Genomic DNA, 12,960 nt, shown 5'->3' on the forward strand with positions numbered 1-12,960 from the left:
ATAGCTAAAGTAAGTTAGGAGAAGCTGTCTTCAGAGCACCTCTTATGACTCTGTGCCTACAGAAGAGAAAGCAATTTTATTATATACGGTAACTATCACTCTTCAGCAGTCCTCGTTCCCTGAAATCAAAAAGAAAGCCTGGAACAAGGAAAACTCATCCTTGGTGGAGAAGGACCAGCTTAGAGAGAGCATTTAAACTGGGCATGAACAAATCCATGGGCCTGATGGGCTGTGACCACGTGTGCTGAGGGATCTGGCTAACATCACTGTGAGGCCACTCTTAATTATCTGTGAATGGTCACAGTGACTGGGAGGGGGTCCTGAAGAGAGGAAGACAGCAAATGCCACTTGTCTTCAAGACAGCCCAAAAGGCAGATCCCATAGCATCATCACAGATAAGCTGACAAAGTATAGGCTAGATAAGGGTATAGTGAGGTGGACTGCAAATTGGCTGACTGACTGTGACAGCCCTGGCATCGGTGGCACAAAATTCAGCTAGAGGCAAGGCACCAGTATTATATTCCAAGGGTTGATACTTGGGCTGACACTGGCTAATATCTTCATTAATGACATGCAAATTTGGACAGAGCACACCCTCAACAACTTCACAGATAATACAAAGCTGAGAGGAGTGACTGATACACCAGGGGGCTGCCCTGCCCTTCAGAAGGACCTTGGTCTGGAGAATTCCTGTGGAGCTCAGCACCAGGAAATGCAAGGCCCTGCATCTCAAAGCAGGCACCAGTGCACACCTGGGGCCACCAAACTGGAATGTAGCTTTGCCAAGAAGGACTTGGAGGTCCTGCTGGACAGCAAGCTGACCACGAGCCAGCAACGCACCTTTGTGGCAAAAAAGGCCAACAGCACCCTGGGCTGCATCAGGAAAAGCACTGTCAGCAGGCTGAGGGAGGTGATCCTTGCTGTCTACACACCACTGGTGAGGCTGTACCTGCAGTGTGTGCCCAGTTCTGAGCTCTCCAGTACAAGAAAAAAAAAAAAAAAAGGTAAGGAATTTCTAGCATGAGTATAGTGTAGGACTGGATGATAAAGGGACTGGATATAGAAACTCTCCTATGAGAGAAGGAGAGAGCTGGGACTGGCCAGCCTGGAAGAGAGACGGCTCAGGGGGATTGTATCTATGTGTATAAATACTGGAAGAAGGGAATGAAGAGGAGGGAGCCAGCCTCTTCTCAGTAGAACCCAGCAACTGTACAAGAGGCAATGAGCAGAAATTGAAACACAGAAGACAGCATCTGAACACAAAACTTCAAAAAAAAAAAAAAAAGGCAAAAAATCAGAGGGCGGTCAAACAAGGGGACAGGTTGCTCAGAGAGGTAGTAGAATCTCCAGCCCTGAAGATATCCCTGGAAAAAGCTAACTGGATATTGCCTTGGACAATCTGTTCTAGGTTGCCCTGCTTTGAGCATGGGTTAGACTATATGACAGATGTCTCAACCTAAGCATTTTCGTGATTCTCTAATCTCGTTTTAGAGGTTAGATGTGATGATTGATCCCTGTGTTTTCTAGAACTGCTTGAAATAATGGCTGTTCAAAGCCTCATGTCCAACGTGGATTATAGATTTACATGACTTTGAGCAAACTGAGTTTTAAAGTTTATGCTTTAGAGAGCTAACAAGAAAGTTAGTACGTCAGAAGAATTTTTGCATTTTTATTCATAAATGCTCCAAATTAAGTAGGAGAGGACTGCTGTTACACTCTCTGATACTTATTCTTCTATAGGGATAATATAAAAAAGTATAGACATAGCAAAACCATTCTGAAAGGTAAATTCTTCTTTATTGTATTTTAAAATTTCAATCAAAACACTTAGAAACTATTAACAAACTGATAACATTCCTCTACAAAAAATTCTGGCAAAAGGAGAAAAGTAAGAATGTGTCAGGAGAGATGATTATTACCATTCTTTTAATTTCAAAGTGTTCCTAATTGGTAATCTCACTCTTTACAGAAGAGAGTTCAGTGTATTCAACTGCTTTGGCTGCAGAATTGAAGCCTACCAAACCTAACGCTGAAGTATGAATTTGGTGGATGGTAAGATTCCCCTGGGGCTCATATAGCTCCTTTAAAGCTTAGAGACCATATAACAAAGGCTGCTGAAAGACGTCTCAAGCTGAATGCATCTGACCCATGTAGGTAGTCACTTAGCAAGTCCACGTTTAACACTAGTTGGTCTTAACCCTGTATCTGCTGTCATTTCAGAAATGGAAGACCAACGAGGATCAAAACTATTTTAACCGGAAACTACAAGTTTACATTAACTGAATTCGAAGTTTTAAAAGCCAGTTGCAGTGGAGAATGTCCCAGAAAGCAGTATCTGAACAAAATACAGAAGTAATAACAGGACATTTCCATGTTACAGAAATTGTATTTGCTAAAATACATTACCAAAACCCAGAATAAAGCACAAAGTAAAGGATGTTACACAACAAGAATGTAACAGGCAGATGCTAATCTAAAAGAGTCTATACAGAAATACAAGATTTTTAACCTGCAGATAAAATTAAAGATTAAATGTTGGGCCTGATGGGTTTCACAGCAACAGGCCAACAGGAAAAAGAAATAACTATCTAAATGGCTAGGATGCTAAAAACTTCAACACAGGACTTAGCAGATGACAAGAGGACAAGCCAAGTAAAATTCCAAGATGTATATATGTACATAGATATTTCAAATAGAGGGGAAAATAGCTCAGTTCTGCACATGAATAGCTGGCAGACTGAAGTGGGCTCTTCAGTCTGAGGGCCAAAGGCAGAGATGCTGCCTATGTCCTCTTGCGTAAGACCTGGTTCAGACGCACGGCTCCCATTCTGCAGTCCTGCTCTGCACACCAGAACAGGGACAGCGGAGGTGGCAGAAGCAGCCTAAAATGCCAGCAGATGACCCATAGCTGAAGCACAAGTATGGTATTAGTGTTTGTTCCTGTGCGATCTCTTAAGTGTGTGTGTAGACACAGCAGGGTCAATCACGCATAGCGCTTTGTTCTGTGCCTGCTGTAACATTCTCACAACCACGGGACTGGACAACAAAATACCAGTTACACATCCAGGGGACAGCCCACAAAAGCCCATTTTCAGTTGTCCCACAAAACATTTAACTCTGACTGGGATCTGTAGGTTGGGCTGCTTACTCTGTCTCCTATTTCCTCTGGTTTCAGCAGCAACCTATTGCCGACTTCTTTCCATACTGTACGCCCTTAAGAGCCCCTCAGGGATCAAAAGGCTCAGCCTGAGCTGAAGGGAGCAGCCAGCAAATGAGTTCCACCTTCTCACACCGAGAGCCCTGCAGGGCAGCTGTGGGCAGGAGGGACTGAGAAGAGACAGATCATCATTCAGAGCTGCCAGCTTCTCCTTCTCAGCACTGGCACATTAACAGATGTACACAGACTGGTTGTTCCGTCCAAAGAGAGCAGCAGCACTGACTTGTCACACCATCCTCAAGTCCAATTACAACCCAGTTAACATCCCCACCCACCGCCCCTGTACACGGTAGACACACCAACTTGACATCTGCTGCCCGTGAGCAACGGAGCTTACTTCCCCTTGCTGCATACAGACGCTCCTGTTTCACACGAGATGCACAATCGATCGTATCGACTGAGGAATCTCTAAGTGCTATTCTGAATGCTCAGCCCGGACAGTGGCGGGACGAGATCATCATGAAGCACTCACCAGAAGCAGAGAGTAATTTTGCCCACAAGTGTCACATAAAAGGTACACACAGTTGTAAGCTTTGCTAAGAGAAATTTTGCTTAATCTATCAATGCAGAAGGAAAAAAGTACATCAGGATTTCCTTTTTAACATGTTAGAGACTAATTGCACAGTGACAGCCTTGTTCAAGCCCTAAGCAATGCTTTACAGCACACGAGGGATGTAGATTCACTTCAATTTTATTAGGATAGTTACTTGAAATAAGGTGATTGAGGAAGAGGTTTTATCTAGGGATAAAAGCACTGCTATTTTTTCCTCCAATTTAAAATGTTGCTGTAAGGATGCCAGCCTGAAAGAACTAAGCTGTAAATAAATGTAGAAATCCTCCCAATGATTTCATAAGCATGTGCTGCAGGCATTCAGAGTAGATATAATCACTACATGTCATGCTGGCAACTGCATGGTACTTGTATCCACTTTGGTGCAGCAAACTATGAAACGTAGATAAATTGGAGGAAATACAGAAATGGGCAATGGTGCTGACAGGGTTTAAAAACCATTAATGAAAAGGAAAGATTAAAACAATTGTTTTAGTTGGAGAAAGAAGCAAGGAGGGATGACAACATTTCCAAGAAATAAAAGGGGTTCGGGGGTGGGTTTTTTGTTGTTGTTTTCTTTTTTTTTTTAAACAAAAGACTTTACATGACTTTATTCACGCACTACCTTGAGCATAATTTGCAGTAAAGAGGATTTAGTTAAACATTAGGGGGAAAACCTTTCTAACAGTAGGTATAATTAAACAGTAGAATGGGCTACTCAGGGGGTCCTGGCATCCTTCTCACTGCATGGTTTTAGGTTAGAAACTCATCTGTTGGGAGAGTTTATGTACAGATCCTGCTTAAAAACTGCGTGAGGTACTACTAAATGACTTCCTGAAGGGCACTCTGGTCTTGCACTTCAGCAGTGCTTCACAGCTTGGATAGATGTCAAATTGGCAATTATTATCCAGGTCCTTATTTCTACTATTTAGAGAGCTGGCCTCTTGAGCATTTCAGCTGCACAAACAGGTAACGCTATCTGTGTGCACCAGCCAGTATAAAGCAAACCCCTGTTTCACCCAAAAGGCTGCATTAGTGAGTGCAGTTGTTTCTTCCTCCTGCTGGATCCTGGAGTCCGAGCAAGATGCAGCACAGCCTCTAGGCAGGAGCCCACCCATGCCAGCCAGCATTTGGGCATGTCCAGGGGTGCTGACCCAAGCGGATGGAGGGAAGAAGCAAGCACACGGAAAAATAAAGTTAAAAATAAAATACAAGAGGGCTACCTTTTGGTGGAATTGAGTTCAGGACATCACTCGCATCGCTTGGGCACCCTGTGGGGAGGCTCAAGCGCAGCCCCAGGTGGCAGCAGCGGCAGCACATCCTCTGGTGGCTGCGACCCATCTCGGCTGGTGGCGTCTCCTGGGGCAGGCTGCGGGGGCCCGGCTGCCTCAGCCACCATCCCGTCTGTCCCGACGGGGTGGAGAGCAAATGCGGAGCTTATCAGGGATAAACAAGATAATAAAAGAGTTAAACATTTATAAAAGGACCGAGTTTACTCCTACCACAAAAGGCAACTCAGAGCAGACATGCTGCAGTGCAACTCTGAGCAAACAACTCACTAACCCCCTCCCAAAAACCCACCAGAGGGGCAGGCGAGGCCTCATTCTGGCTGGGCCTTCCCCGACTGCAGACAAACCCTGACAACAGTGAGAGGGGTAAGGCTGGGGCCAGACAGCAGGGCTGAGAAGCAGAAGAAAGCATGGAAATTGTTATCTGGGAAAGGTGCTGCAGGGGGAAGCAGGGAAGTGAGACTGGGATGGCTTCATTCGCACCATTTGGGAAGGCGGCATCGATTTCTTCTTGGAAATTTCTTCTTGGAAATTGCAGAAATTGCACCGGCAGGACTCTGCTGTTCTGCACTTCCACCACGGCTTGCAGAAGGAAACACTACGACACACAGCAGCTTCCCAGCAAGCCTGCCGCACCGACGACATTACCTGCCTTTCCTTTCCCCCCAGGAACCAACAGCCCACTTACTCCTCCCTGCTCCCAAACTCCTGAAAGAGTTTTTCAAACCATATCCTGCTACCGTAAAGCTTTAATTTAATAGACAAAATATTACAAGGTGTTACTATAATCTGCTGGGACCTGTTGCCGTAAAGTGATTTTGACAATATCAAAACACTAGGAAAATTCAAGTCATTTAAGTTAAAACCAGATAGTCAAAGTGAACATTTCAATCTGAAGTTTCAGCTCTAATTTTAATTTATATCTTCTGATCATTGAAATTCAGCTCAGGCTGATTTGAAAGCCATTGGGTGCTCTCTTCTGTTCTGGGAGTGCTCCCACACCTGCCTGCAATTCCTCCTCACCAAGACCAACCACTGCTTGGTTTCTTCCTCAAAACCCATGGTCGTGAACTGCCTGCATGGGCCCATGGTAAGGGAATTTGGTCAGTTTGGTGCCAAAGGTGTTTCTCCCACCCCCAAGTCACACTGCACGCCAGTCTGTGAACTAGCTACCTGGCTGTTTTCTGTATTGACTCCCATAGGAGTGGAGGCGTGAGCCCACCAATAAGATTTGAACATCATCATCACCCCAATATGTCAGAGCATAGCTTCCCCTCAATTTAGTTTAGCTGTCTGAACAAGCACAAGCCTCACAGAATGTCCTCTGGTTACTCTAGAGACAGCTCCACAATATCAACTTCCTACAAGAAATTCAAGGGCAGGGGAATAAAACAATACAAAAACAAACTTCTAGTGATTTCCAAATTCCAACCCAACCTCCAAACTGGAGGTCACTTAGCTGAGCAAAAAGTCACTTGTTATCAGCCCTGCACGGAGAGAGAAAATAAATGCAGGTCCCCTTTGAGCACCAGAGAGAGCTGCCGACACCAGACAGTTTCTGCCTCCTGTTCAGCCGGCATCGCTGTCCGACCAAGCCTCGCTTCCCCAGGCCCGAGATCCGAGGACACACTTGGAATACCTGAGAGAGCTCTGTATTTATTTCACTCAGGAAGAGGACAGATTTCTTAGAAAGAGCTCATCTTTCTGCTTTAGCTTAATTTTTCTCATTAAAACAGTGCTTTTTCATGGCCACAACCATGTCAAGTCAAGCTGCTCACGCAACCCCTCTGTAACCTGATCTAAAGGAGCTTGGGTCTGTTTCTCCCTACAGGAGAGCCAGGAGCACTGGGGAGCCACCTTATGGCTGCGAGGCCACAGGTTTCAGGCTACATTTCACGCTTTCACCACTGAAGTTGCAACCCCCATTTTGCACAGCTTACTACCTAAACACTTTGCAACAAACCCATCTCATCTCCTGCTTTCAAGGTCTTCCCAAGGAAGGTGCACTGAAAAACTGCCTGTGTACAACTTGAAAATCCACAGTTTGATTCAACCTGTTTAAGAATACCTGTGATATGTCATGTCCCAATTCTGATTTACTCTGCATGCTTTCTGCTGAGCGCTGCCCACGTGCCTAACATAGCAAGAGGGTCCTCCCAAAGTGCAGAATCAAACAAATGCTGTTCAGATGAACTGATCCAGGCAAGAAGATATGCTCTTCATTTTGGAGTTTGCTAGCAGTCTCTAACTCTAATGGCCTAACACAAGAAAAAAAAAATAAAATGACAGCAGCTTGATCAACTCCCAGCAGGAAGAACTCCATCAGGAAAGAACTGGGGAAGGAGATAATACATGAGCCAACAGAGTGGTGGGCCTTTTACTAACCAAAGCCAGGTCCCACAGATGTTGGTTCTGACATAGAGAAGGCAGAGCTGTCTTGGCACCAAATGCCAGAGACCTTAGAGCATTCCTTCAAGTTCTCAAAAAGTGAAAAAATTCCAGTCAGATCGCTTACACACTCACAAACCTCAGCATTTTCTAACAGCAATGCTGACTTCTGCATAGTAGATTTAAGCCCTAAGACAAGAGTCTTGCTGTTCTTATTTCCATTTATCAGATCCTTCAGAAATCATCTCAGACCTTCAGAAGTTCATGGGCCACGAGTTATATGCCTTCCCAGACACAAGCATGTGCTTCATAGCCTCAACAGCCTAGTACAACTGGGCAGGCAGGCAGAGTCAGTCTTTGGACCTTCCTTGTGACCGGCAACAATTCAACTGCATCCCTTTTATTTAATTTTTTATTTAAATGAGGTGCCCTTGTGACAGACCAGGGAGGATTTGCAGAGAGGTGTCGAGTACCTGTGTAGCTCTTCTCAACACCTGTATCACACTGGCACGGTGTCCTGCAGAAAGCACCAGAGCCCACGTTATTTTGCATCCTTTGCTAGCAACCACTTGCTGGTCAGTGCAGAACATACCCCAGGGGTACGAATGGGATCTTCATGGTACAATACCCACTGGGCATTATCTAGCATTCTGTAGGCGAATCTTGGATGTCATGGATGTCATTCATTTAAGTTTGAACTAGTATATCAACACTTACACCTGACACCATGCATGCCCGAGCATGAAATGCAGACTGATGTTACGTAATATTTACAGAAGTACATACTGTGTATAAGTGGCTGAAACAATTGGAAATTTACACACATCTCCCAGCACAAGCACATATTGAGCCTATTTTTAAACTCTATATAGCAGGAAGTTGTGTGACAAAAGACTGCTTGAGAACGAAGGGACAGAAACCAGGTTGTTCTGCACAATGCAGAACAACAACTGTCTTTTTCTTTTCCCAGCCACATAGCATAGCTTCTGGGACGGAATTAAAACAGACATACCCATGAATGTCAAACAATGTGAACCATCATTGTTACTTCTGACACGTGCATCACAGAAGCGTCTCCTAACTTCAGAAAAAAAACACTTAGAATATAGAAAAGAGTGATTCTTCTGTTCCAACAGTTTGTTTGCTGTCTTCAGGTCCTGTTTGGAACAGCCAGACTATCTAAAGCTGGTTAATAATTGGATTTCTCTGGACACCATTCTCTCCAGTAGATTTCTTTCCTTTATCCTCTTACCAAAGCATTGTTGCTCCCTAGGTATTCCCAAAGCATCCATGTGCTTTCTGTCTGAACAGCTAGCAGCACTGTTCTCAGGGGCGGGACAGCCAGACAGAACATCTCTCTCTTTCCCTCTATTAGGGCACATTATTCAGCAATATTTTTTGGCTTAAAAGACAGCAGCCTTTCATTCAGACATTTATCTAAGAATTTATCTAAGATTTGGCTAACAGTATAGAAATGCTCCTTCCCTAAAAAGTTCCTTAAAAAGCTCATGTCTGTAACATCTCAGCTCCTACCTGTTCAGCACAGGAATACCATAATGCAAGTTCTGTTCAGGGACTGGGTGGGTTGCTGCTGGAGATAGAGCCAGAATCTTCTTGTGGGAAAAGACAGCCACTCCTCCCAGAGGGAAGGCAGTTCCTGGACAACACACAGGAGCAGAGACTTCACACCCACACGTGCCCCACACCCACAGCTCGGCTAGGAGATCGGAAAAGTACCCCGAGAAATACCCCTGACAACTCATGCAGTAACGAGTCACTTTTTCTGAAGTACAGTGATACACTGCCAGCTTTTTTTCTTGTCATCCTAAGCATTTGTGGATGAAATCATTTTGAGTTGGGCAAGCAAAGTACAGTTGCACATTTATTAATTACCCAGCTAATTTGTACCCTGTTCACAAACAAAAGCAGATCTCTTCCCACTACAGGAATCTCTCTTTTGTACTTCAAAATGAATACCCAGACATGTCAGGGCCACAAATCAAACTCTATCACTTGAGCAAGAGAAAGATCCCTTGGAGCCTGCCCCCAGCAAGGACACAGACCTCAGGGCTACACGGAGGAACTCTTTCAGATTCCACAGTTTGTCCATTCAGAACCTGGAACCTCAAGGTTCACCAATATAGGCTGATGCAACTGCCCAGTGCTCCCTGTTTAGCATATGCTGACCAGGTAACAGAAATAACCTGTTAAACAGGTGGAGGACATAATGAAAACCCTCTAAATGCCAAGTGTCTAGCCTGTATTACAACTTCTTCAGCTATGGGCCCATGGCTGCATTTCTAGTGTAGCCTAGAGTGATGCTCAGCTGTTGGGCCTGTGCTCGTATATTAGCCATGACAGGGTAACATCCAGACGTATTCCAGCTCCCCCATACACTCACACTTGGCTTCCGTGGGCAGAAAGCTCTTGTGCACAGGTGGGAGAAGCACCACACTTGTCCCAGTTTCAGGCCATGCATCAGAGGACAGTCTTTGCAGTCTAGAAAAGGCCAGAGATTTGGCATTCAATAAGGTTTAATTGTCGCCAAAGGCTTCATTTGGTGTGGGATTCCTAAAATGCTGCAACACTCCTTGAAAATATTGTAACCAGCGGTGTAGAAAGTGCTGAATAAGAATTACAGCGTGACTATAAAAGCAGAGAAGCTGCTAGGGCCAGGAGCAATGGGAGATGATGACACTCTACATGTGAAACATAACAGCGTGAGTCAGGAAGAGAGCAGTGAAGAAGATGTAGATGTGCGAGATCGGGGAAATTCTTTCTCAAACAAAAGGAGAGAAAAGCAGCCCAGAGCTGTGTGAACCCTGCAAGAAACAAGTACAGAAAGGGGGGGGGGGGGTCTGGTTCCCTACTCTCCTCCATAACCCCTCATAATCCCTTAAACATCAGAGCCACTGAAGTAATTAAGAAGAAAAACCTGCCATTAAGCATCATCTGGAATTGTGCTGTAATCATTTCTTTTTACCTTTGTTTTCCCTTCTGCAATTAAGAACTTCATTCTGCGCTGTGCTAGGATCAGTGCTTTCATTTTAAGCACGAGCGGCGCCACGAGTGACTTGAGCAAGCAGCGCCTCTAAATAGCACAGTGCCACAGACAGGCTCCTCGGGTGTCTAGAGGCACTATAAAGGCACTAGGTCGTCTCCCCATCTCACCGGCAGCACCCAGTGTGCAGATACAGATAGGTTTTCCTCTGCGGGGTGTTAACCAACACCCTCTTCTCCCCCAGCCCCTGAGCAGGAATGAGGCAGCTGCCAGGCTCCTGTCACCACAGATAGCTCGCCTGCCATCTCGTTTTCGAGAAGCAAACAAAATCCAACTCTGCCCTCCTCTGGGTAAAGCACGGGGTGTAGCGCAGGCTTATTAAATACCTCACTGCAAATCAGATCCTTTGACACAAGAGTGCTTGCAAACTAATGACATTTCGTGACACTGTCACAGATTGCTTCCTCCGTAACCTGGACGAGGCCAGCTACAAGGGAAACATTTGCCCCCAGCTTTTAGACAAGCAGCCTGTCTCTGCGTTATCAGTCTGCTCCAAAGCTTCAAGATAGTGATGGAAAGAGGGGGAGGAAGAAAAAACCCTCTACGGCTCTCCCACGCTAATTTTAATACACAGTATGCTAGCTGGTAGGCTAGGCTTTTGTAGCAGAGGAGATTAACCAGGATCTGCAGTAGCACAGACAAGGACGTGCATGTGTTGTGCCACCTATAAATAGGATCTCTACTTAACAAAAACACAACCCGAACAGCCAGCTGCTAACAGCGAGACCAGAGCCTAGGCAGCAATTGAAAGGAACACTTGTTTGCTGAACAGATCTGTGCAACCTACTCATGCTTCAATTGGCAAAAAACGACATACAGATTAACGTTTGATGAGAGGTGTTAGTATTAACATTATCTCTGAACAGTCAGGAGGGAGACACACTAAGCAAGAAAAAAAGCACTTTGAAGTGGATGTTCAGAGTAGGGCTGCGAGCAGGGCTTTCCAAAAGTGAGCATTTCCCCTCCTCAGCGGCCAAATGGCAGTTTCAGCAAGAACAAGCAAAGCCACAACAGCCAGTGCCATGCAAGGGGCCAGCTTTGCCCTGGAGAAATGCAGGTTTGAGTCCTATCTGTCACAGACTTCCTATGTGATTAGCTGCCCAACTCTTTGCTAGAGATGCAGCAGTTCCCTACCTACAGGGGTATTTCAAGAATGAACATTTTGAAGATAGGACAAGCCAGACTATTTCCCTAGCCCTAGACACTGTCCTTCCAGAGCAGACTTGAGTCATAGCAGAGGAGTGAAGATGGAAGCTGGCATTTTGCAAAATCAGAGGCTAAGCTTTTTTCTCTGGTGATGTTCTGAAGAGATGCTGGGACCGTGCTGAAATAGAGTTAAATTCTCACGAGGTATAAGAAGAGGAGAAGCAGCAGACACTTGCCAGACCATCGCTTAAAAGCTCCAGCTAAGCCAGGTCTGACAGTTTTAAAGGGCCAGCCCCAAGAAAGGTGCACTGCAGATGCTCTACAATGAAAAAAATTGCTTGGGTTTAAGGAAGAGCCAGTGCTTCTGGAAAACACTGCTTCTACCTTGTGCAGAGCACTGCTCAGGCAAGGCCAGGCTGGTACCTTTGTGCCGTTCTGAGTCCCGTGAATTTGTAAGTCAGGATGTAGATCCACGAGGCCCACCTGTTTCATTTCCCAATCCAAAAAGCTTTCAGTCAGTGAAACATCTGAACCCTGACGTCAGGCTGACTTCACTGAACACCCAGTCCAAAAGGCTAAGCAGGCTTACCCCTGCGCGACTGGGCTGCCAGACACACTACGCGATGGGGCCCCTCTGACCCAAAATGCAGCCTTTCTGCCAAGCCCACCCTATGTTCCTGTGCCAGACTCAGCCCGATTAAAACAGGTGGTTGACACCTGCTGACGTGACTTCAGCTCTGTGGTTAAGCCACGGCTGCTCTTTGATCCAGTTTGCATTGTCTGTGCCATGATACACGCACCCCTGGCAGACCAGTCTGGTTTTGTGTTTGAACCAACTACACAGAGATCCTACCTCGCACGAAGCAGCAGCTTTGACACCAGAATACCTGTGCAAATAAAAATAGAGCATGAATCTTCTCCTTTTTTTTTTTTTTTTAATATGGTCAGTGACAACAAGAAAAGATCTCTACAGCTCAGTAATTAAAGCCCTGGGACATTATCCGTTATCTACAGCAGTATGGATTTTATTAAACTGATTCTAGTCTCAGACCAGTCTTAAACAGCAACTCCCCAGGCTTCAGCAGCAAAACTCTCCTTTGTGCAAGCAAATCCCAAATTATGCTCAGAATTTGGAAACTGTAACAAAACAAAAATTCATCAATAACTCACCAAGAAACTTAAAACACTCAAACAGGCACTGCTGAATTTAGCAATGGTAAATCCAAGCTCTGTTAGCTTTCCTTCTTCACCTTGCTTTCAGCCAGAAGTTACTGCTCCTGCACCAGGAGCAGCAAAATACCGTTCTCAG

General features: G+C 45.3%; 1 long non-coding RNA gene across 2 annotated transcripts in view; it reads right to left on the minus strand.

Annotated features, from left to right (window-relative positions):
- Positions 1-12,960, minus strand: part of LOC125182079 (uncharacterized) — a 106,314-nt gene that overhangs the window by 70,364 nt on the left and 22,990 nt on the right. For both annotated transcript variants that reach the window (XR_007161012.2, XR_010829314.1), the window contains one exon: positions 4,991-5,203. This is a non-coding gene — a long non-coding RNA (uncharacterized lncRNA). The remainder of the gene's footprint in view (positions 1-4,990; positions 5,204-12,960) is intronic.

The sequence above is a fragment of the Anser cygnoides genome, chromosome 2, assembly GCF_040182565.1.
Source record: "Anser cygnoides isolate HZ-2024a breed goose chromosome 2, Taihu_goose_T2T_genome, whole genome shotgun sequence".
Taxonomy (NCBI): domain Eukaryota; kingdom Metazoa; phylum Chordata; class Aves; order Anseriformes; family Anatidae; genus Anser; species Anser cygnoides.